The 22,831-nt window shown below is 44.5% G+C and overlaps 1 long non-coding RNA gene across 1 annotated transcript in view; it reads right to left on the reverse strand.

Moving 5' to 3' along the window:
* The window catches only part of LOC146869774 (uncharacterized), a 228,315-nt gene extending 213,855 nt beyond the window's left edge, over positions 1-14,460 (reverse strand). The window contains exons 1-2 of the long non-coding RNA XR_014966095.1: positions 13,859-14,460; positions 8,589-8,744 (exon numbers count right to left, since the gene is read on the reverse strand). This is a non-coding gene — a long non-coding RNA (uncharacterized LOC146869774). The remainder of the gene's footprint in view (positions 1-8,588; positions 8,745-13,858) is intronic.
* Between the last annotated feature and the right edge of the window lie 8,371 nt (positions 14,461-22,831).

Raw genomic sequence — 22,831 nt, forward strand, 5'->3', positions numbered from 1 at the left:
TGAGTTCAAAAGGCGCCAATGTTTCTTCACACTCTTTTGAATTCCATTGGTAAGAGTGCTGAAGGTGTGGACGAAGGTGAGCCGCTCCAGTGGTGGTTTTGTAATAGGTGGCTCTATTAATGCTTCTCTATGGTTATTGGAAGCACGTTTGAACGCTTTCTTGATCAGAGATCTCGGATATTGTTTAACAATGAGTTGTTCAGTGAGATTCTTTGCATGCATCTGATATTTTTCAGATGTAGAACAGTTGCGTCTTACACGCAAAAACTGTCCGTAAGGAAGATTATCTCTCAATGATTTTGGATGTTGACTATCATATCTCAAGAGAGAGTTACGGGACATTGGTTTCTTATACAGTTCACTTTCAAGGCCGGTAGTAGTACTGAAGATGGAGAGATCAAGAAAGGCTAATCTCTCTTTGTGAGCTTCCACAGTGAACCTCAAGAAGTTGTTTCTGGTGTTCAACCAATCTAAAAAGGGTGATACTGATGATAAATCACCGCGCCAGATTACCAGGATGTCGTCAATATAGCGCTTCCATAGTCGGAAGCTCACAAAGAGAGATTAGCCTTTCTTGATCAATACGAAGAAGTTATACACCATAATAAGGTTGTATTTTTTAACATTGTCTCACAATTTATAATTTTCTCACTCACTTTTGCTGCAGTAGCGATAATCAAATGAAGGTCCTGACGAAAGCCATTTGACCCTCCGGGCAAGCAGGCTGAAACATGTCGACCCTATTGTCAAACAGCCTATTTGTTAGAAGCTGTTTCTGCACCATTTTTAGATAAGGATTGGCAGGAATATCTCTCATTAAACTTCCTTTTTTCCTCCTTATCCTTTTTTAACATTTCACCTTACTGCACTGCACCACTTATATATCATTTTTGGTATATATCTCAAATCTTGCCCTCACTAGCGGCTTGGCTGTCCTTCTCTCCTTCATCTTCCATGGGCCTCAAAAATGTGCCAATGATAGGATCTTTTCTTTAATGGCGTAAGTTAAAAAATTCACCAATATCTTCCTTGGGTGTTCTTTGCCTGGTTTCCTCCCATATGGATCGCGATGAACCCGCTGAATATCCGCTGATAAATCCAAATCCACTTCCGGGGATTCCTTTAGCACCGTCGTTTTAAGGAGGGCTATTATAAATGCCTTAATGTCAGTTCCTTCAATGTCCTCAGGCACATTCAGAAATTTTAAGTTGTTCTTTCTCGTGTGATTTTCCAATCTCTCTATGTCATCCCGCATCTCCTGATTCTGCTGGGCAAGTTTATCATAAGCCACTGTAGTAGCACCTAGCGCCTCCTTAATTTTTGGCAACTCCACTTCTAATGCATCCGTCCTTGATGCAACCTCCTCAACATTACGGGCAAGTGTCTCACAGGAAGCCTGGATCGTATTCTGATTTGCTTCCGAAATAGTGAAACGTTTTCCAATGTCCTCTTTTAGCCCTAGCAATAAATCTGCCAATGTACCAGGAACAGGCATTACAGCTGGAATTGTGGGGGTATTATCTGTATGAGCCACTACAGGTGTATCCTCCTTAGGTGTTACTATGGCTACGAATGAATCTTCTTTACCTAAATTATCCTCCCCAGTTATCCAACTGTCCTGCTGAACCTGCTCAGCCTCCTCATTTTGAGCCACGTCTTGAATGGCCAGGGCTGAAAAACTATTCGACAGTACTATTGTTGGATTTACTGTGTCCTGTAAAGGGGACGAAGTTGAGTGAGGCTGTGGGTCTATAGGGTCTATTGAATTAGATGTACTAAGAGTGGGGAGTATAGGAAGTAAACAGGCACTGTGAAACTCCCTCGCCCTCACCGCTTTACCTATCAGTGTTGTAGCACTCAGTGTTTTTAGCACTTATAGTACTTATAGGCATATTGCTTGTGGTACTTCTTACAATATTACTTGCAATGCTCACAGTACTGGTAGTGGTCGCAGCACTTATGGTATTTGCGGTGCCGGTTGCTGCCATCTTTTTCCCTTGATCTACACCACTAAAGGATAAGACCTTATAGTATGATTTTAATGACGGTGTGACATTAGGAAGGCTAGGCGCCCCTCCCGATATACCAGCTCTCGCTTTCTTAATTCTCCCCTGGCATGCAATGATTGAAATGCACATCATAAGTGACAAAGACAGATCGGTGATGCTGCCTTCCTTATGCTTCATACGGTTTATCTGCTTCCTTTCCCTTGAGCTGCAACTTCAGAAGCTTTGGAAGTTTTGTGGGCATCCTGGGCAGGAGTGCAGCAATAGACTGCAGCAGAGGAGTATTTCTATGTTTTTTAGGTCTAGCCGGGCGTTAGCAGCGCGCATTTGCTGCTCTCGCCATGCGAGGCCTTTTGGAATCAATACGGATTCTAGATGTGCATGCGGATGGACAGAAGATGTGCACGCGGGGAATGGATGCTTTATTCGCGGCGTGAGACGGACACACTATATTTTTAGGTCTCGCCTGGCGTTATTACACATCTCGCCTGTGGGAGTACACGTGAAATCAGAAAGGTTCACCCGCGGCGTTTCTGTACAATGCGCGCATGGCGCGCTATTGCTTGTTTAGCCTAGCTTCTGTGTATAAATAATTTTGAGCTACAACCTTCCTTACACTCGTATCAAACTCCAATAAAAGCACACTGACTCATGACTCCCCATAACTTTGGGTTAGCTCTGAAACGATAACATTCGGGACTTTCTAGTTTGTTACTGTGCTGGGTGAGCTTTGTTGCATGGTCACACGTATTTCACCATAATTTTGTAAGTCCCCAATATCGGCATTTTTAGCAGAGAGCAGTGTCTTCTCAGGACAATTTTTCGCTGCGGCATTCATCCCTTGGCTATTCATTGCTTCCAAAGTCGCTATTGTCGTGCTTGCGCAAGGCTCCCCCCAGCATTTCGCATCCTTTTCTCCCGGCTCTCTAACTTAGGACACGGTAACTGTCCACACGCACAAAAGGTGAACAAACAGGTATTTGTGACGGCCGCGCGCCCCGTGCCGCGGGCCACTGAAGATGCTGCTTCAATTGTTGGCCTCATTAGCATACAGCTGACAGACTACTATTTCAGCGGGGATGGCCGCTCCTCTTTTCAGACTCATCTATGTTTCAGTAACTGCGAAGCCTCACTTCAAAATAAAAGACCGACACACAACTCCCTGTCGGCGCAGCCACAATATTACTGCTCCATCAACCAAGGGAACTGAGGTTCCATTTAACCAGGGGCCTTAATGAGGCTTTACGACGGAAACGTGGCAAGCACAACTAAGAGATGTACAATTTAGTCCCCACCCCCATAGTCTGGAATACAAAAAATGTATACTTTTATAAAAAGAGCAGCACCGTTTTCCACCTATCCATCAATAACTAATAACTGTCTGTTTTTTCACATAATCTACTAGTCTCTTCCCCAGAGCCATAGTTTAATGCGCTCAGTCATGAAAAAAACCTGTTGCCAACAGTTTAGAATTGAACAGCAAAAAGATATACAATCTTTTCCAGCAACTAATGCATGCCTACAACAGAAAATACGTGGCTAATACTATATATGCATTGACTGAATTTAAATTATGACGTTATGCATTATATAAACGTGAAAAGCGTTAGGTTCTGCAAAAGAGCTCCATGTGGGCAGGAAATGAGCTCTACTAGACTGTTCCGAGCTGGATCAAATATTAAAGCAACAGTTAAACTAAAACCATATCTGTTTACGCTAATCTCGTAAGAAACAAGCATTGAAAATGCAATATGCCTCGCCTTTTATTAAGTTAAAGACATTTGCTTTGCTATACAATACCATTAGCAAAGCAAATGGCTTTAACTTAATCAAAGGCGAGACCTGTTGCATTTTCAATGCTTGTTTTGAGTAGGCGCAGAGTCACAGTCAGTTCTCCACCTGGAGTGTCATACGCTGGAAGGCGGCAGTGCCACTAACTATATTTGAATATTTTTTTTTTTCAGTTTAAAAGAATTTTATTAAAACAAATACAGGTGTCGATACAGCAGAAAATCAAAAAGATAGCAGTAGCAAGAGATACGAAAGAAAATATGACTATAAAAATAAACATGAGACTTAAGAAATAACAAATGATTGAGGCTATATAACAGAAAACGGTATTAGATAAATATGCAGTAAAATGAGACATAATAAATGCAAAGGAACATAAAGGTCAATCAAGGAGGTTTAGAGACTTCTTGTTGGGAGGGGAGCAACTGAAACAAAGGAGACGGGCGCTTAGCACATTTATCCAGGTATAAGGTTACAGGTAGCCAGAGATCATGTCGTTTTTTGGCCAAATTGAGGGGGTGAATAAAAACAGTATCTAATCTGTGATTGTGACAGACATTGTACCACCATGCTCTGAAAGATATATTAGCAAAATATTTCCAATTAACCGTAATTTGTTGAAATGCAACAGCTAGCAATAAATCAACAATTTGCACATTAAAATCAGTATCAGTCCAGCAAGGGGATAGACTTCCTAAAAAAATATTGATAAGGGAGAAAGGAATTGCAGTGTGAAATATGGCATTTATTTTGGTCCAGACTTGTCTCCAAAAATTGTGTGTGTCGGTACAAGAAAAAAGCATATGAAAAAGAGTAGCCTTAGAGGTCGAACAAGACGAGCAAAGGTCGGGTACCAGAGGAAATCTCTTATTCAACATGTGAGGGGAGAAGAGAAGTCTATTATAAATAAAAAAGAGGGTTTGTGTGAGAGAAGCAGCCCTGGACGATTTACGAAGCTTGGTCCACAATTTGTCACACAAAGAGGTGGGCCAAGAAATGCCAAAATCAGATTCCCATTGTTCCTCTACTTTGGATTTTGGTCTAGGTATGGGAGTCATGCGAAGTGAGTGATAAATGGAGGAAGCTGTGGGCTGGGTGCGTAGTAAAGAGTGAAGATGCGAAGAAGGAGTGGGGGGACTAGGCTGGATGGGGGAGTTAGAGATTTTGGCATATGTGGACATGATTGCATTCTTAAGTATAGTGTACTTACAGAGGAAGGAGTGAGGGAGATTAAACTTTTGGATGAGAATAGGGAAAGGTAAGAAATCGGAACCAGAGAAGAGATGGAACACCCAGATCAAACCCTTTTGTCTCCAAGATTTCCAATAAACGGGTTTACGATTAATGAAAATACTATTGTTATACCAAATGGTGGTATTGAGAAATTCAGCTACAGAAGAAGGGGGACTGGGGGAAGTGGAAAGGAGAAGCTTGGTGGTGAATTTATGTATAGGAGTGGAAAGGACCTGAGGTTTACGAGAAAATGAGAGATATTCCACGAAGGAAAAGGGGGATAAACCAAGGCGTTCAAGAACAAGCCATAGGGGGGAAGATTCAGCAGGATCGCTAAACCAAAGGGAGGCTTGTCACAAAAGAAATGCTTTATGATACGCGGGAAAATCTGGAAAGTTGACCCCGCCTTCCGTTTTAGGAAGACGTAGTCTGCATAAGGACATACGCTCTCTTTTGCCAGACCAGAGGAAAGAGGAAAAAACATTATTTATCTTCTTGAAAAACTTAGCTGGAATAGGTACTGGAATGTTGGATATAGTGTATAGAACTATTGGAGAAAGCATCATTTTAATCGTGTCGAGGCGGCCCCACCAGGAAAGGTAAAGTGGATGCCACCTAGAGGTGAGGTCGGACAATTTCTGGGTGCATTTAGTGAGGCACAATGAGATAGTATCAGGGAGAGAAGGGGCAATATGCCAACCTAGGTATTTAATATGTGAGGGACTCCAAGTAAAATTGGACACGTCAAAATCAGGTTTAAAGGTAAATTTAGTAAGGGGTAAGATTTCACATTTGTCATTGTTTAACTTATAACCAGAAATTTGGGAATACTCGCGGACTTCATTGAGAAATGTAGGAATAGAAATGGCAGGGTTGGACATAAAGAGTAGGATATCGTCGGCGTAAGCAGCAAGTTTAATGTTTGTTTGGGAGGTGTGGAAACCATGTAGATTAGGATTTTGGCGAAGCTTTGAGAGAAAGGGTTCTAATGCTAGATTAAAAAGAAAAGGGGAACGGGGGCAGCCTTGACGGACTCCCCTACCTAAGCTGAAAAAAGAAGAGACTAGACCATTAGCACAGACCGCTGCTCTGGGACTGGAATAAAGAAAGGAAACAAAAGAAATAAAATTAGGACCAAACCCAAACCATCTAAGGGCTGAGAAAAGGAAAGTCCACTCTACTCTGTCAAACGCTTTCTCTGCGTCCAGAGCAATTGCCGCTAGCGAGTCTTGGAACTTTGAGGATTTGGACAGGACATTAAACAGGAGTCTAGTATTGTCTGTGATAAAACGGCCCTTAACAAAGCCAGATTGTTCCGGGCCTAACAATTCAGGGAGAAAAGAATCTAATCTTAAAGCAAGAGATTTAGCATACAATTTATAGTCAAAATTAACCAAAGAGATTGGTCTGTAATTCTTGCAGTATTGGGTGTCCTTACCTTCTTTAGGTATGATACAAATATGGGCGTCTGAAAAAGTGCCAGAGGAAGTGCCACTAAGAATGAAAGAATCAATAAGAGAATGCAATCTAGGTAGTAGTAATTTAGAGAAGTGCAAGTAAAATTCAACTGTAAAGCAGTCCGGACCTGGAGCTTTATCTTTCTTAAGTGACTGAATCGCAGCATGTAATTCAGAATCAGAGATAGGCAGTTCAAGGGTGGATAAGTCAACAGGAAAGTGAGGAGGAGCCTTAATGCTGGAAAAAAAGGTAGCTAAGGATTGAGCGGAAGGGCGAGTTTCAGAAGAGTAAAGCGTGGAGTAAAAACGGGAAAATTCCTCTAAAATGTCCACATCTCTATGCTTTAAAACTGAGTTAACATCAAAAACAGATTCAATATTTAATTTGTTTTGCTTGACTTTTAAATAATTGGCTAAAACTTTACCCGCCTTGTTCTTTCCCCCATAAAATTTTGAGCTAGATTTCAACAAATAAAGTGAAGTATCATTAGTGGCTTGTTTGTTAAATTGCATCTTAGCTTCAATAAGAGTAGTCAAACTTTCCTGAGAATGGGAAGTATAAAAAGAGTGTTCCAGGTTTTTAATCTTGAGGAGGAGATCATTCGCTACTTTGCGAGTGGTCTTAGGCTTTCTGGACACATAATCAATGATGAAACCTCTAGCTGCAGCCTTATAAGCATCCCAAATAACATGTTTGGGCAAAGTGGGCGTATCATTAATGATAAAAAAGTCTGTGGTGAATTCAATAAAGGAAGTGGTAAACTTGGGATCAAGAAGTAAAAGTGTTATTAAAGCGCCAACGTTTCGGTCCATTGGACTTGGGTAGGGCATCAATATTGACCAGCACTGGGGCATGATCGGAGAGTAAGATGGGGCCAATGTCAGCGTGGGTGAGGGATTGAAAGATTTGGTGGGAGAGGAAAATGTAATCAATACGGGATTGTGAATGATGGGAAGGGGAGTAGAAGGTGAACTCTTTAGTAGTGGGGTTACAAAGACGCCAGGCATCAATGAGTTTGTGCTGGGATATTGCTTGGACAAATAATTTATGAGACTTATTAGGGATATAGGATGCTTTAGAATGCCTGTCCAAGAAGGGGTCAAGGGGCAAATTGCAGTCTCCCGCCATAATGAAATTGTCATCAACGTATTCAGAAAGACGGGAGGCCATTGTGCGCCAAAAGACGGGGTCACCGCCAGTAGGTGCGTAAATGTTGAGAAGAGAAATGGGGATACCCTTCGAGGAAAGTTTGACGTACAACCATCTACCTTCGGGGTCTGATTCAGAAATCAAGAGCGAGTGAGAAAGAGATTTGCGAATTAACACAACTACACCATTTCTTTTACCATCACCAGGAGCAGAAAAAACGTCACCCACCCAGCCCCTTTTAAGTTTGGCAGCTTCAATGTCAGACAAATGAGTTTCTTGCAGAAAGGCAATCTCGACATTCAACTTGGCTAAATGTGAAATAATTTTCTGTCTTTTAATAGGAGAGTGGAGACCTTTGACGTTCCAGGAAACAATACGTACTGCCATTAAAGAATATTAAGGAAGTAGTGCAAAGAAAAGATATAACACCAAGAAAAAGCCTCATGAGAGATAAAAACGTAAGGCAAGGAGGAAAGAAAAAAGAGATAGAAATGGAAAGGGGGGGGAAGGATACGAAAGAAGGAAGAAGAAAAGAGGATGCAGAGTCGTCAAGAAGATAGGAAAGAGCCAAGGTGATGCTAAGATCCAAGAAAAGAAAAAATGAAATCCAAAGAAATCGGCAAGTAAGGATAAATGAGAGAGAAAAAAGAAAAATCGCAGCAAGATCAGTAAACCAACAAAACAAGAGGAAGGGAAATCAAGAGAAGAAAAATATACAAAGAAGTCCAAGGAAAGATGAGGTAGCATGGTAAAAAGATAATAAAAACAGATGGAGTTAGACCAAGGGGTCCAATAAGCGGTAAAGATAAAGAAGAAACGGGTGAGGAGAGAGGAAAAAGAGCGTGTAAAACATACTGACACCAATAAACCTGAAGGTGTGAGAAAAGGAATCAAAAGAAGGAAAAACAAAACAAGAACAAACATGGCATAAAAAGAATGAGGGATACTCACAGGGGGTGGTTCAGGAAAGGTACGATCAGGAACAGGAACAAACAAGGGTATGCGTGGATGCAGAGAGAGGGAGGTAGGGCCAACTGGAGAAGGCAGGGCACTCAGGGTCAGGGGGACGCCCAACCAGAGAAACAGGACGGAACGCATAACATTGGTCTGTGAAGGGAAAAAAAGGGAACAAGGTTAGGTAACAACAAATGATAAGGGCATAAGACAGGGAACGAATAGGACAGACCAAAGAAGCATAACAGCAATAATAAATACTACCATGAAGAACAGGCACTCATCAAGAGAATAAACATGTTGAAACAACGGGATTAGAAAAAATAAAACAACAAATGTAAGAAACTGGAGCATCAGTATAAGACTTCAGAATAAAGTCATGTTGGAAGGGAAGAGGAAGGACCAGAAAGCTCCATATCAGCCTGGCCGCAGGAATTCAGGTAACTTCGAAGTCGCGCAGGCTCTTCATAGGTCGTAGTCTTATTATTATGGGTGACTTTGAATAAGCAAGGATGGAAAAGGCCATATCTAGCGCCTATGGAACGAAGGTCAGGTCGCATGTCCAAGAAGGCCTTACGACGATTTGCAGTTGCTCTGGCGTAATCCTGCGCAAAGAACAAGTTGGAACCTGACCAGGTGATACGAGGAGAAGCTCTGGCCGCAGATAGAACTTTCAGCAGATCAGTGTATTCCAAAACATACATTATTACACCTCTGGGCTTCGCTGACGTGGAAAGAGAGGAGGAAGCTCGACCAAGCCTGTGAGCTCGCTGGATATTGAGAGGAGTATCTTCAGGTAAATGCAAAAGCTTCGGAAGAAAAGACTTGAAAAAGGTAATGGGGTCACTTCCCTCACAGCCCTCCACAAGGCCATAAAGGCGGAGATTATTGCGTCTATTTCGGTTTTCCAAGTCCTCCACCTGCTTCTGAAGAGAAGAAATTTGCGCAGGCATATGTGTGACCTTGGCTGCAGAATCTTGAAGAGAGAAGACGCTACGCTCCACCGATGACACACGTTCATCCATCCGGGTCCAATTGTCAGTGAGAACCTGCAGCTTAGCGTTGGTTTCGTCCATGAAAGGACGCAAGGCCCGTATCTCTTCCAAGAAGTAACTCCATCGAGATGACTGCAGAGGACTTGGGAGGCGAAGGTGGATCTTTTTTTAAGCGCTTAGGCGTCACCTTTACTGAAGGCTGTGAGGAGGATTCCATGTTCAGCGACATCTCATTACTAGGGGAAGGCTGAGAAGCTTCCAGATGAGCCAATTCCGTGAAAAGCTTAGAGTTTTTAATGTAATTGCGTTTCTGGGTCTTGCTAGAGCCATGCGGCTGTAAGATGAAGGTACAATCCGCCAAACTGAGTATAAAAGCAAATATAATACAAGGTCCAAAGCACACGAGGATTGAAAAAGAGCAAGCAGGGAGCTTTGGAAAAGTGCCAATCCAGATAAGCAATACTATCAAAAAGCCAGGAAACGGAGATGGAGAGCACAAAATGGCCGCCAGATATGAGGAGAATAAAAAAGAAAAATGAGTCCAAAAGACAATTGTGCCAAATATTAATTAAAATAGTCACCCAACATTATGAATTCACAGCATGCGAGTTGCTCGAGGTACTGAAGGCATGCTGAGTTGAGTGCATCAAGCAGGAATGAAATGCGCGGAAAACGCGCTGCTGAAGAGAGACTCTCGCATGGGGAGACAAAATGGCGGTCGCGGCCGATGTAGAGCCGCGACCGGGAGTAAAATGCAAATAAAATGCAGTGCAAGTATACCCCAGCGTTGAGGAGAGTCTCAAAGCACTCCGGGGACCTTCCGACAAAGCAGGCTTCCCTTCATGGTTCGCAATATGCGTGCGGACTGCCCGTAATCTCCGGCTCGGACGGAGCCCTCACGCCAACGCCGCCATCTCCTCGGGCGCCTAGCCACGCCCCCTATATTTGAATATTTTAAGTGTGAACAACAAGCACACTTAACATTTCATTCCTTTTTTTCGTGCTCAATGGCTTTCTGCCCCAGCCAAAACGAGACCAGAGGAAGCACAGCCTCGTTTAATGACTTTCTTAACATAGCAGCCCCGCCCACGCCGAAGATCCGCAACTATGTCTGTTTCAGGGAGGCTGGGCGGGGCTGACATAGGGAGCAGCAGGAGAAGTAACAATATATCCGTGGCTGGTAACCATAACAACGAGTCCTCCAAGCCCAGTGCAGGCAGGATTGATTTCTCGCAGGCAGTGCAGAGATAAACTGCGGTGCGCAATGCTGTTTTTTGAAGCACTGCATGAACTCTCTACCTATCTGGGAGCGAGCTATATATGCGTGACTAATGCATTTTAATGCGGTGATGCGGACACAAGCATTAAATGCGTTAGTCTAATGCCTGATGCGCGATACTTGGCAGGGCTGCTGAGGGGGCCCCCTTCACGTACTAAAGACTTGGGGGCCCCCTGTTTGTTACGTCCCTGCCCTTAAGTCTCCATTGCCATGCTTTGGGGTGTCCTTAAAACAGTCATACAAGAGTCATTTATTGCTATATCTGCTGCAGATAATAAAATGCGCTAGGAAAGGAGGGACTAGTTGAAGGCGCTCTGGAGTTAAATACCACTATGTACCATCTCCTTAAAGGTTTCAGCATATAGAATAATCGTTCATTGGCTCTTGCACCCGGACAAGAGAACCAATACCCAGAGACACCTTTCCCCCTATGAGAGATGACTGGTTACCAAGACTTCTGACAAAAGGCTAATTTCGGAACTATACACCCTCCTGAATCAGCCCACTAGGCACATGTACAAGGCTAGCCAAAATCGATGGGAAACAGAGCTTGGGAGGCAGTTGACTGCCAAGGAATGGGGAGAGATATATTATGGTGCCTGACATACTGCCTGCAACACAGCTCTTACTGAAACGTTTACTAAGATGGTACATATTGGTATTTAACTCCAGAGCGCCATCACAGGGTTGATCCGGATTAAAGCATGGACTGTTGGAGATGGTGTGGAGTTAAAGGAATGCTAGTACATCTATTATGGGACTGCCTACGGATACTAACCTACTGGACTCAAGTCAAGTTACGCTTTATTCGATTTAAAAATATGAAATCATGAAATCACAATATATTAAAAATGAGGTACAGCAATACATATATATAAATTTAACAATCCATTAAAAACACATTATTTACAATTAAAAGGACTTCAGGCTAATTACAAAAGCGTTCATATCATACATGAACGTCATGAACAATTTAGTTAAAAGGTTACCTTTGCATGGTTTTCCTAGATCTGACCACCCTTTTCAGGAATTTAGCTATGTGGTCAGTAAAGATTTATTCATCAAGGAGTTGTAACTTAATAAAGGCGGGTCGACATTTTCTCAGATCTAGCCTTTTCAAAATTGGCAGGATCCATCTTCTCCTAATTAAGGTATAAAACTTACAGAAAAAGATAGTGTGAATTGTTGACTGAACCAATGTATCATCACAAGTACATGGGCATAAGGTATGTGACCAGTCATTCATCTTGGGGAGCGTGACCATGTTATGGAAGATGCCCAGACGTAGGCGGGTCAGCAGCATCCTATCATAATTCCCGGGTGTTGTTACTAAATAAGATTGTATCCTCAGGAGCAGTTGATTTTCTCTGACAGATGGTTTCATAATAAATCTGATCGTCTCCAGGTGATCTAAACATGATAACTTTAATTCCTTGTTGGTAACACGACTCAGACTGTCGGAGTTAACAAAGTACTCGGGATAGGCTAGGTCGTTCATGAAATTTTTAACAAAATCAAGCCAGGGAATGCAGTGTACCTGCTGCAGGTTCAGGCAATCCTTTATCACGACCCGATTAACACCAGTCGCAGAGCTTGTCCATACCTTATGCCATAATAGGACTGGCTGGATTTTGATTAATGGTAGTCCCAGTTCAGCATCACAATGCATGTGGCTGTGCTATTCGGGACAGCTAAAAGATATTTTTTAAAATCTATTCTCAACTTGCTGTAGGGTCTCTGCATTTGCATAACCCCAGATACCGGCTCCATACATTGCTACAGGGATACATTTAACTTTGTAGATGGTCAGCAAGTCATCAATGGGACGCTTTCCAAGTTTCCTGGCAAAGTTTATCAAGGCTCCTATAGTTCTTGCAAACAATAGTTTTCTAGTGTTAATGGCTTTGACCCATGATCCCCTCCTTTCAAACACGATTCCCAAGTAGGAAGAATAATTATCAAATTCAAGTTTTTTTTATCATTTATGATGAGGATGTCTCGACAATTAACGTTTGGTTTGCTACATTTCATAACATATCTTTTGGTGATATTTACATTAAGGTCTAGTTTTGACATAAAGCATACAAAGCTCAGAACGTTTTTTTGCAACCTATTGGGGTATGAGACAAAAGGACAGCATCTTTAGCGTATAACAATGCTCCAATTGACTGACTACCATTGCTGGGTAAATCCTGACCTCCCCTCGATAACTGGGCACCCAAGCTATTTATGTATAGGGTAAAAAGGAGGGGGGGCTAACACGCAACCCTGCCTTACCCCCTTCCTTACAGGGAAATTATGACTGCGTTCTCTTGCTGGCCCATAACGGACACTTGCCTGAGCACCTAGGTAAGATTGTTTTAAAAAATTGGTAAGCGGCGTTTCCACCCCCATAGACTCTAGAATATTCCATAATTTCTGGTGGCTGACGCAGTCAAAAGCCGAATTTAGGTCGACAAAGCACAGGAAAAGACTCCCCTGTTTGGCCCTTATCTATTTTCCCCATAAAAAGGCTTAGGTTTAGGCCCTGTTCTACAGTACCTAGTCCTTGACGGAATCCGTACTGTAGCTCCGAGAGTACACCCATGTACTCTGCCCACGTTTGTAATCTATTCAAAATAACGCGCCCAGCCATTTTCACAAGGGAGTCCAGAAGTGAAATGGGTCTGTAGCAGGCCGGGTCCTTACGATCACCTTTTTTGAAAATAGGGACAATGGTGGACTCCGTCCAGCTTGGAGTGAAACCCTGTGTGCAGCAAGCTTTTAAAACCATAGTTAGTAGTGGGCCCCACATCTGAGGGCAGGATTTATATAAATATACCGGAACACTCAGGTCCAGGGGCTTTTCCCCCCACGCTTGCATTGATAGCCAAAATCACCTCATCTACATTGAAATCAATTTCAATTGGGAGATAGCTCGTGTGGCCTGAACTGGAATCCTCACAAGGATATGAATCTGCATTATCACAGTAGAACCTAGAAAAGTGGGTTACCCATTGGTCCACCCCAATCGTGATTTCAATACTGGGGCTGTTTTGGGGGGCCAAAAACGGGGCATTCGCAGCCTTCCAGAATCCTTTTGTGTCTTTTAGTTCTGATGCTTTCTCAACATCTTAAAAGTCCGATCCAGGGTCTGCCGCACCTCCGAGGCCGCCGGTCCTCGTCCCTCCACTGCCGGGACCGTCGCGCTGGCTTCACCCGGGCTGGCCGCTCCGCCCCACTGGGTCCCCTCGCTACCAGGCCAGTCCTCCGTCTACGTCTCCAGGGGGTTGGGCGCGAGCTCTCCCACGCCAGGTCCGCTAGCTCTCGGGGACTATGGGGCCGCAGTCCGCCTCCAAGCGTCCCCGCCTGAATGCCCTCGAGATCCTTCAGCCCCTCCTCGCGGCAGGCCCCGCTAGCGCCGGGCCGCCTTCGGCTCCGCGGTACGGGTCTCAGATGCACTCTGCCGATCGGCCTCCGCTCTCTCGCCGTCGCTGTCTCGACGGGCACCTCCTGGGCTATTATCTGAGGGGGCGGCCGGCTGGAAACGGCCGGACACCAAGCTTTCTGTGAGTCGCCCGCGGGAGAGGCGAAACCACACGTCCACCTAGGTCGTCATCTTGACCACGCCCCCTGCCTAATGTTTAAATAACAAAACAAACAAGAAACGCAAATACGCTTGTGAGAGCTTTTCCTAATCAATAAGTGTCACCCAAAACCGACTTAGAAACCTTTTTCAGAAAAAGCTAAGCATGAAAATACACACATTTTTCCTGGTAAGCGATCAGATTCAATGGCTGGATGACAAATTACTTTTTCTTAGAAGTTTCAAAAGTATGTACCTTACTCTTAGGCATCCCAAAGCTATGCCCCATTTAGCAAGTCACCCAGAGTCAAAGGCAGGTCTGCTGTGCGTCTATTGTTTAGCTGACCTACCCCTCTGCACTGGTGCAGGAGTTCCTGAATGGGGTGTTAGCCAGTGGCGTCAACTCAGTAACACACTGTTACTGAACTAAAAAGTGCAATAAACAAATCAAAATCTTCAAGTTGAGAATGTGTTTGTGGAAGGAAAGGAGATAGATGAGATGGTAGACCATGACATTTGTTTTGTAAAAAGGAGATTCAATGGTGCCTTTTAATCCAATATTCTTAAACATAGGTGTAGGAAATCTGCCTTTTCTGCGTGATGCGATTGGATTTTTGTTGTGATAAAGGGACTGTGTTCCCTCTTTAAGCATGGTTGAATTGCATACTCCTAATTGACAATTTTTAACTTGCCTATAAGTCCCTAGTACATGGTACAAAAGGTACCCATGGCATGGAAGTTAAATGCCACTAGTAGGCTGTAGCACCTATTGGGCCATCTACTACAGTGCCAGTGCAAACACATAGCCTGACTGCAGCACTGCAAAAACTGCAATTAGACCTGTCAAAATAAAACCTTTTTACAGATGAAAACTTCCCTTTGAAATATTAATAGTGACTAGCATCCAAAAGCTATTTCATTGTAGAAAGGCTGGCTGGCACAAAGAGAAACACTGAGAAGGGATATTAAATACCAATACTAGGAATGGGGCCAACTAGAAACATAATGAAACAACTGCAATTAATAGCTATTAAAATTCCAATGCAATGATGAAGTCAGATGGTTAATAAATATTAAAGATAAGTAAGCTTTAGAAAGTTATCTTTTTTCTGCTTAAAGTTCCAGGGTGGAAATTTGCATTGGCACTCAAGCTTCTCTCAGGCAGTGATTACCCTTGAATAGATGTGAACCCCCGCCCCTGTAGCACACATTAGGCTCACCGTAATGGGTAAAGATGACTCCTCGGAAATCCACAGAATATGCAGGGTGGTAGCTGTTGGCATCCTTTTTTATATTACAGTGTAAAATCCTACTTTTCAGGTCTATCGAGCCACATGCAACACTTGAGGCACGCTTGAAAGGGGGAGAACAGGATGCCAAGACAATACTTTTGTTAGCACTGTCTGGTTGATGGAGGACCCTGCCTTTTGTCCCACTATTTTCCCTTCTTGAAAATGCCCCAAGTGTGTACAATTAACCCAGTTGACGTTTAACCAATTGGTTAGGGTGTGCCCATTAATCACCCCACTGCACTTGCTGGTTCCATGCATGAATGTGGCACCTCCAGGCACCAATACAGAACACTGTTGCGATATATGGAAGATCAGAAGAGGATTGGACCTGCTGCCTGTCACCTTGAGAAGAGCCCTGAAAGATTGGACCTGTTCCCTCTTGTAACAAGACAAAAAAGCATACTCCAAGGTTCAGTTAGCTGATCTCCTATGTGGCTAGAGGGAGACAACAAGCCACAATTTCTTTCTGGTGCCTGCCTGCGTCATTGGATTCAGAGCCTTTGTAATCAGATTGTGCAAGTGTGCAGATCTCTTAATTGGAACCTTATAATGACAGACCCAAAATGTGCATTCCACAAAACAGTAAGGTGACAGAGTCGGTGAGGAATCTGTGTCTGTGGTTAAACAGAGTATCCACCAGAAAGATTGTTACAGAAAGTAAGTAACTTGGTTCTCTGATGGATACTTATAACTGTTGATTCCTCATCTTGTGAATAGATACTAAGACAGTAGCCCATGCCCTTCCCAACCCCCCCCCCCCCAGTGCTGGGTCTGTGGAATGACTCAGACCATGATATTCTGCAGGATAGAATGGGTGAAATGCCCTTCCCACCCAACCTGATTATCCAGGTAGTAATGCTCTGTGAACTGACGTCCACATAGCGGCCTGGCAAATGTCCAAGAGTAGCACACCGCGCACCACCGCTGTGATAGCAGTCGTTGCTCTGGGGACTGTTTCTTGGCCAATTCATAACAAGTTTTGATGCATAGGAAAATACATCTGGAGATTGTTCTTTTCTGTACAGCTTTTTTCTTCTATACCCCAGAGACGCCTACACAGAGCTTATCGTCCATCTGATGCTCCCAGGCACAATTGATGTAAAAGCTCTGAGCTCTCATTGGGTCTAGTCAATGTAGTCTTTCTTCCATCCTGGATGGATTAGGCGGGGTGATGGACTGCCCTATGTGGAAACACATTGACAACTTTTGGTAGGAATGCAGCTTTAGTACATAGTAATAGTGTCTGTGTAGTAGTTGCCGTATGGTTCCTGAACAGATATCGCTTGGAATCTACTCATGTGACAATCTGACGTTATTGCACTGAGGAACTCAGATTTCAAAATGAGCAGACGTAAGTAGCAGCTGTGCATTGGCTCAAATGCAGCTCACGGAAAAAAATGTAAGAAGCAGATTGAGGTCCCACTTGGGTATCACAATCTGTGTTTGTGGGGACATATGGATCAGCCCTTTGAGGAAACACATCACAACTGCAGAGTCAGTCTCAGCCACGGAAAAGGGCAAACGCTCTATTTTTTCTATATGTAGAAGAGTGTATGTTTCATCTTTCATGGACATAAACTGTTGTTTGTCTGTTAAGTTAAATGGCAGAAACAAAGCAGATGCGTTTAAATAATCCCATGGTACTTTCTCAATTTTTAGAGTCTGTAAAGTCCATGCAAACTTTATTACAGAACCCAATTGATTTTTACCATGATATAACACAGACACATCATCTTGTAAAATATCAGCAACAGATGAAACAATATTATCTAATGTATAAATGCGGGAAGACAGTGTATTAATACTATTGTCAACAACAGCAAGTACCTTTTCCAGATTTGCTTGATCTATTTCCCTTAATCTTGACGCTGCGTCAATTTGTGAAAGCTTCCATATTTCATTGTAAGCTGCGTAAATTTGTTTCTAGGACCAGGAGGCCCTTGATAAAGTTGGCCAAATCAATGTTATTGGATAACAACGATAAATGTTGTTTCACAGATGATAGTGATGAGTACTGTAACCAATTTTGGCATAATTTACCAACACAATAGCTGGTAACGGAATGCATATTAGCAAAATGAGGATCAGGTCTATCCTGTATGTAACCAGGGACTGTGTTATGGAAACTTAATTGGCAGGCATCAGAAGACGTCTGCCAAACTAACCAGCCCGCAGGATCTAAACTAGAGACATTAAATGTGGTATTTTGAACTAAAGCTTTCAGGTCCTCAATAGAATAACTTGTATGCAAGCTCCAGTTATGATAGGCAGCCAGAGCAGGAACTGCAGGGGCATTCATTTGTTTCACCGTTGCCAGACCAAAACAAGTAGTTTGGTAAACTGTCATTTAAAAATAGAATTTGCGTTGGGATGAGGCCCGCGCAATGTAAAGCTTCAGTGCCTTGAACCTGCCAGGATCTAGATCCCCAAACAGATTTTAAATCAATGGTGGCCTTCCAGTGTTCATAGCCACCTACTGTCAATTTAGTAATAAACGAATTGGAATACAGTAGTTTTGTGTGGGTCAACATTACCTTGGGGGTAGAAGAAGTATTCAATCTAAAATAATAGGATTCTGGTTTGGACCTGTTGGGCTTGGCCCTTATTACAGGTCCACCCCTAAACTTTTTGCCGGTCTCTTAGCCTTTTCCCTGTGTTGTGTTGGTGGTTTTTGGCCTCTGCGCACTTTAGCACTGTGGCCCAGTGTAAAGTGCGTGCGCGCTCTGAGTGTGTGTGGTGAGATTAGCCTGCCCTCCCAAAGGAATGCATGGGGGATATGTGTGTCCATAGTAATTCCTGGTGTGAGAGGAGTGCAGGGTCGAGTTTAGTATGTGCGAACTTGTGAGAATAAATGCTGCGGAATGGTGTGCGCAGATTTATTGTGACTGGTGGAGAAGTGCCACTTTTAGAAGTTGGGATTTCTGTGTGCTATCTTTCCTGCCTGCCTGATGTGGAGTGCATGTCTGGCTTGTGATTGACAGGTGCTGGATGGTGTGGGGAATTCCAGGAGCCAGGGTGAGTCAGCCCAGTGGTGGATAGAGAGGTCTGCATGCAGATGGGAGGGAGGAGTTGCACCTGGGACAAGAATAGGGCTGTGCCTTTCCTCCACAATGCTGGCTCCGCCCCCTGTGGTGCATCTGAGCACCTAGCCCCCACCTGACAATGGAGAGAGGAGCTGAGCACAACAAAGTGCTGCAAAGCTCCCCCAAACCAGTTGCATCTGGTTTTCCCCCAGCCCTGTGCTGTGTGACAAAGGAAAAATTTGTATAAAAGAAGGGGCTGTGACCCCATGAAAACTTTCTGTTGTGCTGATCCTGACGCTGGGGGCTGTTGCTGCTGGGCTCCAGGAGGAACCGCCACAAGGGACTGCCTCCCTGCTGGAGGGCCCTGTGTGCTGGCCTGCCTGAGCCCAGCCCATGCCCCCTTCCTCCTAAAGAACTTTTCCCTGGACTTTGGGGGACTGCCACTCCTAGCACCTGGAAAGCACTTCATTTTTGGTGCAGAGCGCTTTTCTTGTCCAAGGAGCACGTGGGCTCCGCAGCGCTGAGCTGCCTCCTCTACTGAGGGAATCCCGACGTAGGGATTCCCCGCAAGGGCTGTTTTTCCAGCAGGTGCCCACCCTGCATCTGTGCACTGTGAAATCCGAGCGGGAGCGTACTCCGCATCGGTACCTTGGAGGCGGGTGCCCACCCCGCATTGCGGTATTGGTTTATTCCTGACAGCGGGTGCCCACCCCGCTGTTTATGCCACCACTGAAGTTGTAGTGCAAGCGGGTGCCCACCGGGCATTTTTGCAGCCTCTGGTGCCTTTTATTAAGAGCGGGTGCCCACCCCGCATCACCGCCGCGGCCCGAGACAGCAGAGCAGCGCCGCAGCAACCCGGGAAACCCAGGAAGTCAGGCAGCCTCGGATGAGACATGGGCGGGGCCTAGTCCGGAAGCAGGAAGCAGACGGGGGCCTACCCCGCGCTGCTGCATATGCCCGCGAAGACACCAGGAAGTGTGGCTGCGGATGTGGAGGAGGACGGGGGCCCACCCTGCCCCCACAAGACACTGCCACGAGACTCAGCGACTCCCCATTGAAGTCCTGGTCCCAGAAGAGGGACTGGGCGAAGAGGAGAGTCCCCCCATGCTGAGCCTGCTGCAGGGAGGCCCCAGACGACGACCGGAGGAGGCCCAAGACTGCTGGTGAGTGGGGCTGACCTGTGGAGCAAGAGCGAGGCAGAGGACCGGTGCCTACATACCCGAGCGGCCCCGCAGGAACAGTGGGCCACTCCAACGATTGGCAGAGATTACTTTCTCTTCGAGTCCCAGGGTAGGGGCTCACATTCTTCTACAGCTGCCCCGCCTGGCAGTGGGCAGCTGCAACATTGCGCATAATTGGTGTGAAGAGCCCCAGAGCGGGACCCAGAGGCACTGTAGTGCTACAGCTTGTTTGTTTGCCTAATTTCCCCAGCTGCCCTGCGAGGGCGCAGGCAGCTGCAACACTTGGGGCCATTCTAGTTTCAGAGTCCCAGCGAGGGACCCAGAGGGCACGCTGGTGCCCAGACTCATTTGTCACAGCTGCCCAGCAATTAGTGGGCAGCTGCCACGTTTAGGCCTGATCTTTTGCGCACTCTACTTTTGCTGCATGCGCAGCCAGCCCTGACACTGTTGGACATAGGGCATTGGAGCCCTGTGAGAGGCCAGTTGGGCTGGGGACAGTTTTCATGTTTTGTGCCCCCGCTTGGGGCACACTGTGTCTATGCTGGTAATTACATGATGTTTTTTTTTACCTAGCAAGATGCCTAATGTGATTTATGCATAATGTATTTATGCCCCTGAGGTTTGTGCAGGATATATTTTATACCTAATGTGTAGTGTATTTATGCTTAGGATGTTAGGCATAATGGGATTTATGCTAAGTTGATGATGCTAAGTTCATTTCTTCTACCAGTAGCAAATGGTTGTTATTACTGATTGATTACATTTCCTAAGTGATGATTCTGACGGTGGTCCATGTGGCCCTGTCGTGTGTAAATAGTCCCCTGTAAATATTGCTCAGCGCCAGTTGCCACCGTGTACATTATGTGATTATGATCTAAGGTGTTTATTATAATACAAAGGCTATTTGTTATATATAACTTTGTGTGGAGTTCCTTTTGTGGTGTGCCTGGGGTGTTGTTGCTGTGTGCGTGCGCAAACGCTTTACACATTGCCTCCGGCATCAGCCTGACTGCTCGTGCCAAGCTACCAAGGGGGTGAGCAGGGGTTATCTTGGCGTGTAACTCCCAAGCCCTGACTAGAGTGGTGGTCTCTGCCTGGCTTTGGCGCAAGCCTTGGCCAACCAGAGATCCCATTTCTAACAGGACCTATCAAAATCTGTAAAATATGTAAATTTCTTTAACAGAGTTTTTGAGCTTCCTTCCAATCGTGATGGGCAATGTTCCCACTGTTTGTAATTAAAAACATTTCTAAATGTATTAGCTTTATGCAGGTAATGGTATCCATAATGCTGGTAACAATATAAATCAGCATAATTAGCAGTATTTAAATACAAGTCTTCAGCATCAAAGGCAGCATAATATTTCAAATCAGAATACAAAGATTGTATTACCTGCACATCCCAATCATCTGAACGTATGTTCTGTTTCATTACATCACCCATGGAAACATGGAGTACATTTGATACATTGATTATCTCTGTTGGGCCATGAATTTGGAAATCCACTGCATCCCAGACGATGCCATCAGCGACTGGAAAGGCGGTAATGTTAACAAGAATCTGGTCTCGTTTCATGATGTGAGAAGACGAGTGCGGAGTCAAAGTTCCAGTAACCAAATGAACAGCAGAGCGTTCTGGCAAGTAGAGACCATTGATGAGTAAGAAAAAAACTGTCACAAACCCAATGGACATGAACAGAAAAATCAGGATCAGCACCAACCAGATGTATGTCCAAGGAGGGACCAAATAAGTCTGTTTAAACCAGGAGACAAAAATACTGAAATTTGTAGGGCCAAAGGACAAGGTGGAGGTCGAGTCAAAAGAAAAATGTGACTGGTTGAGTGTAGTTGTTTGCAAATCAGGCAATGACTCGCTGTGGGGTAAGCATATTCAGTTTCCTCGTTACAGGGGGAAGCTGGCAGGACTAGCAAGTGATCAGTAACAGAGTACATTTTGATGGCAGTGTAATTTTGCGCGGTGTTAGATGCACCAATCACTGGATTCCTTGAAATTGCTGGACATGATACAGCAGGTGTTATACTATTCAGAATCGGCCAGATGTTGTAGCTTGACATTGTCCACTGAGATGTATCTGTTGTCTTTGAAACCAGGAAGCAGTGGTAAAATGACTGTACGAGTACCCTTCAAGCCAAGAACTGGAACCGGTGCACAATAAAAGGGGCCAAACTCCTTTTTGTTCTCCACCTTCTCTTGGACCAGATCTCCAACTTTGGGTAGCCAGCCGGCCACCATAATCTGCAGTGCTGCATCAGACGCAGAGGGTAAATGTTCAGTAGCAAGACTATCACTGGACTCTTTTAAGTCCTGTAACATAGTAGAATGATTATCTACGTCAAAGGTTGTGGCAGTCGCCACCATGTCTAGACCATGAAGGTCTGGCACAAACATTTCGTATTTGGTCCACCCACCCAGAGATCTTCTAGGAAGGTTATTAAGTGCACGTTGCACGCTATACAAGTGGGCTAGCCAGTTCATGCCAGTACCTAAGACTCTAGCTGGCAGGGATTGCTTTAAGTCACGGTTCATTCGCTCCACAATTGAGTTGCCCTCAGGCCTGTATGGAGACAAAAATTGCACCAGCACCCGCAAAGACTTAATCACATCCTTGTATGCCTTAGAGGCGAATGCTGGACCTTGCTCAGAATGGAAGGTACCACAGGCAAAAATTCCCACAAAGACATGCAAATCCCTGCTGACATTTCGAGCATCAGCACTGCATTGTGGCCAAACCCAAATGAAACGTGTGTACGAATCAACTGCAACTAAAATGTATTTATAAGCAGTATCTGAAGAAAATGGACAGCAGTGATCAAGATATACACAGCCAAAAGGCTTATTAGAAATGCATAGCTGTGTCTGTGGTGGACATGTAACCGTAGAAGGTTT

Source organism: Triturus cristatus, chromosome 1_1, assembly GCF_964204655.1.
Source record: "Triturus cristatus chromosome 1_1, aTriCri1.1, whole genome shotgun sequence".
NCBI classification, from domain to species: Eukaryota; Metazoa; Chordata; class Amphibia; order Caudata; family Salamandridae; genus Triturus; species Triturus cristatus.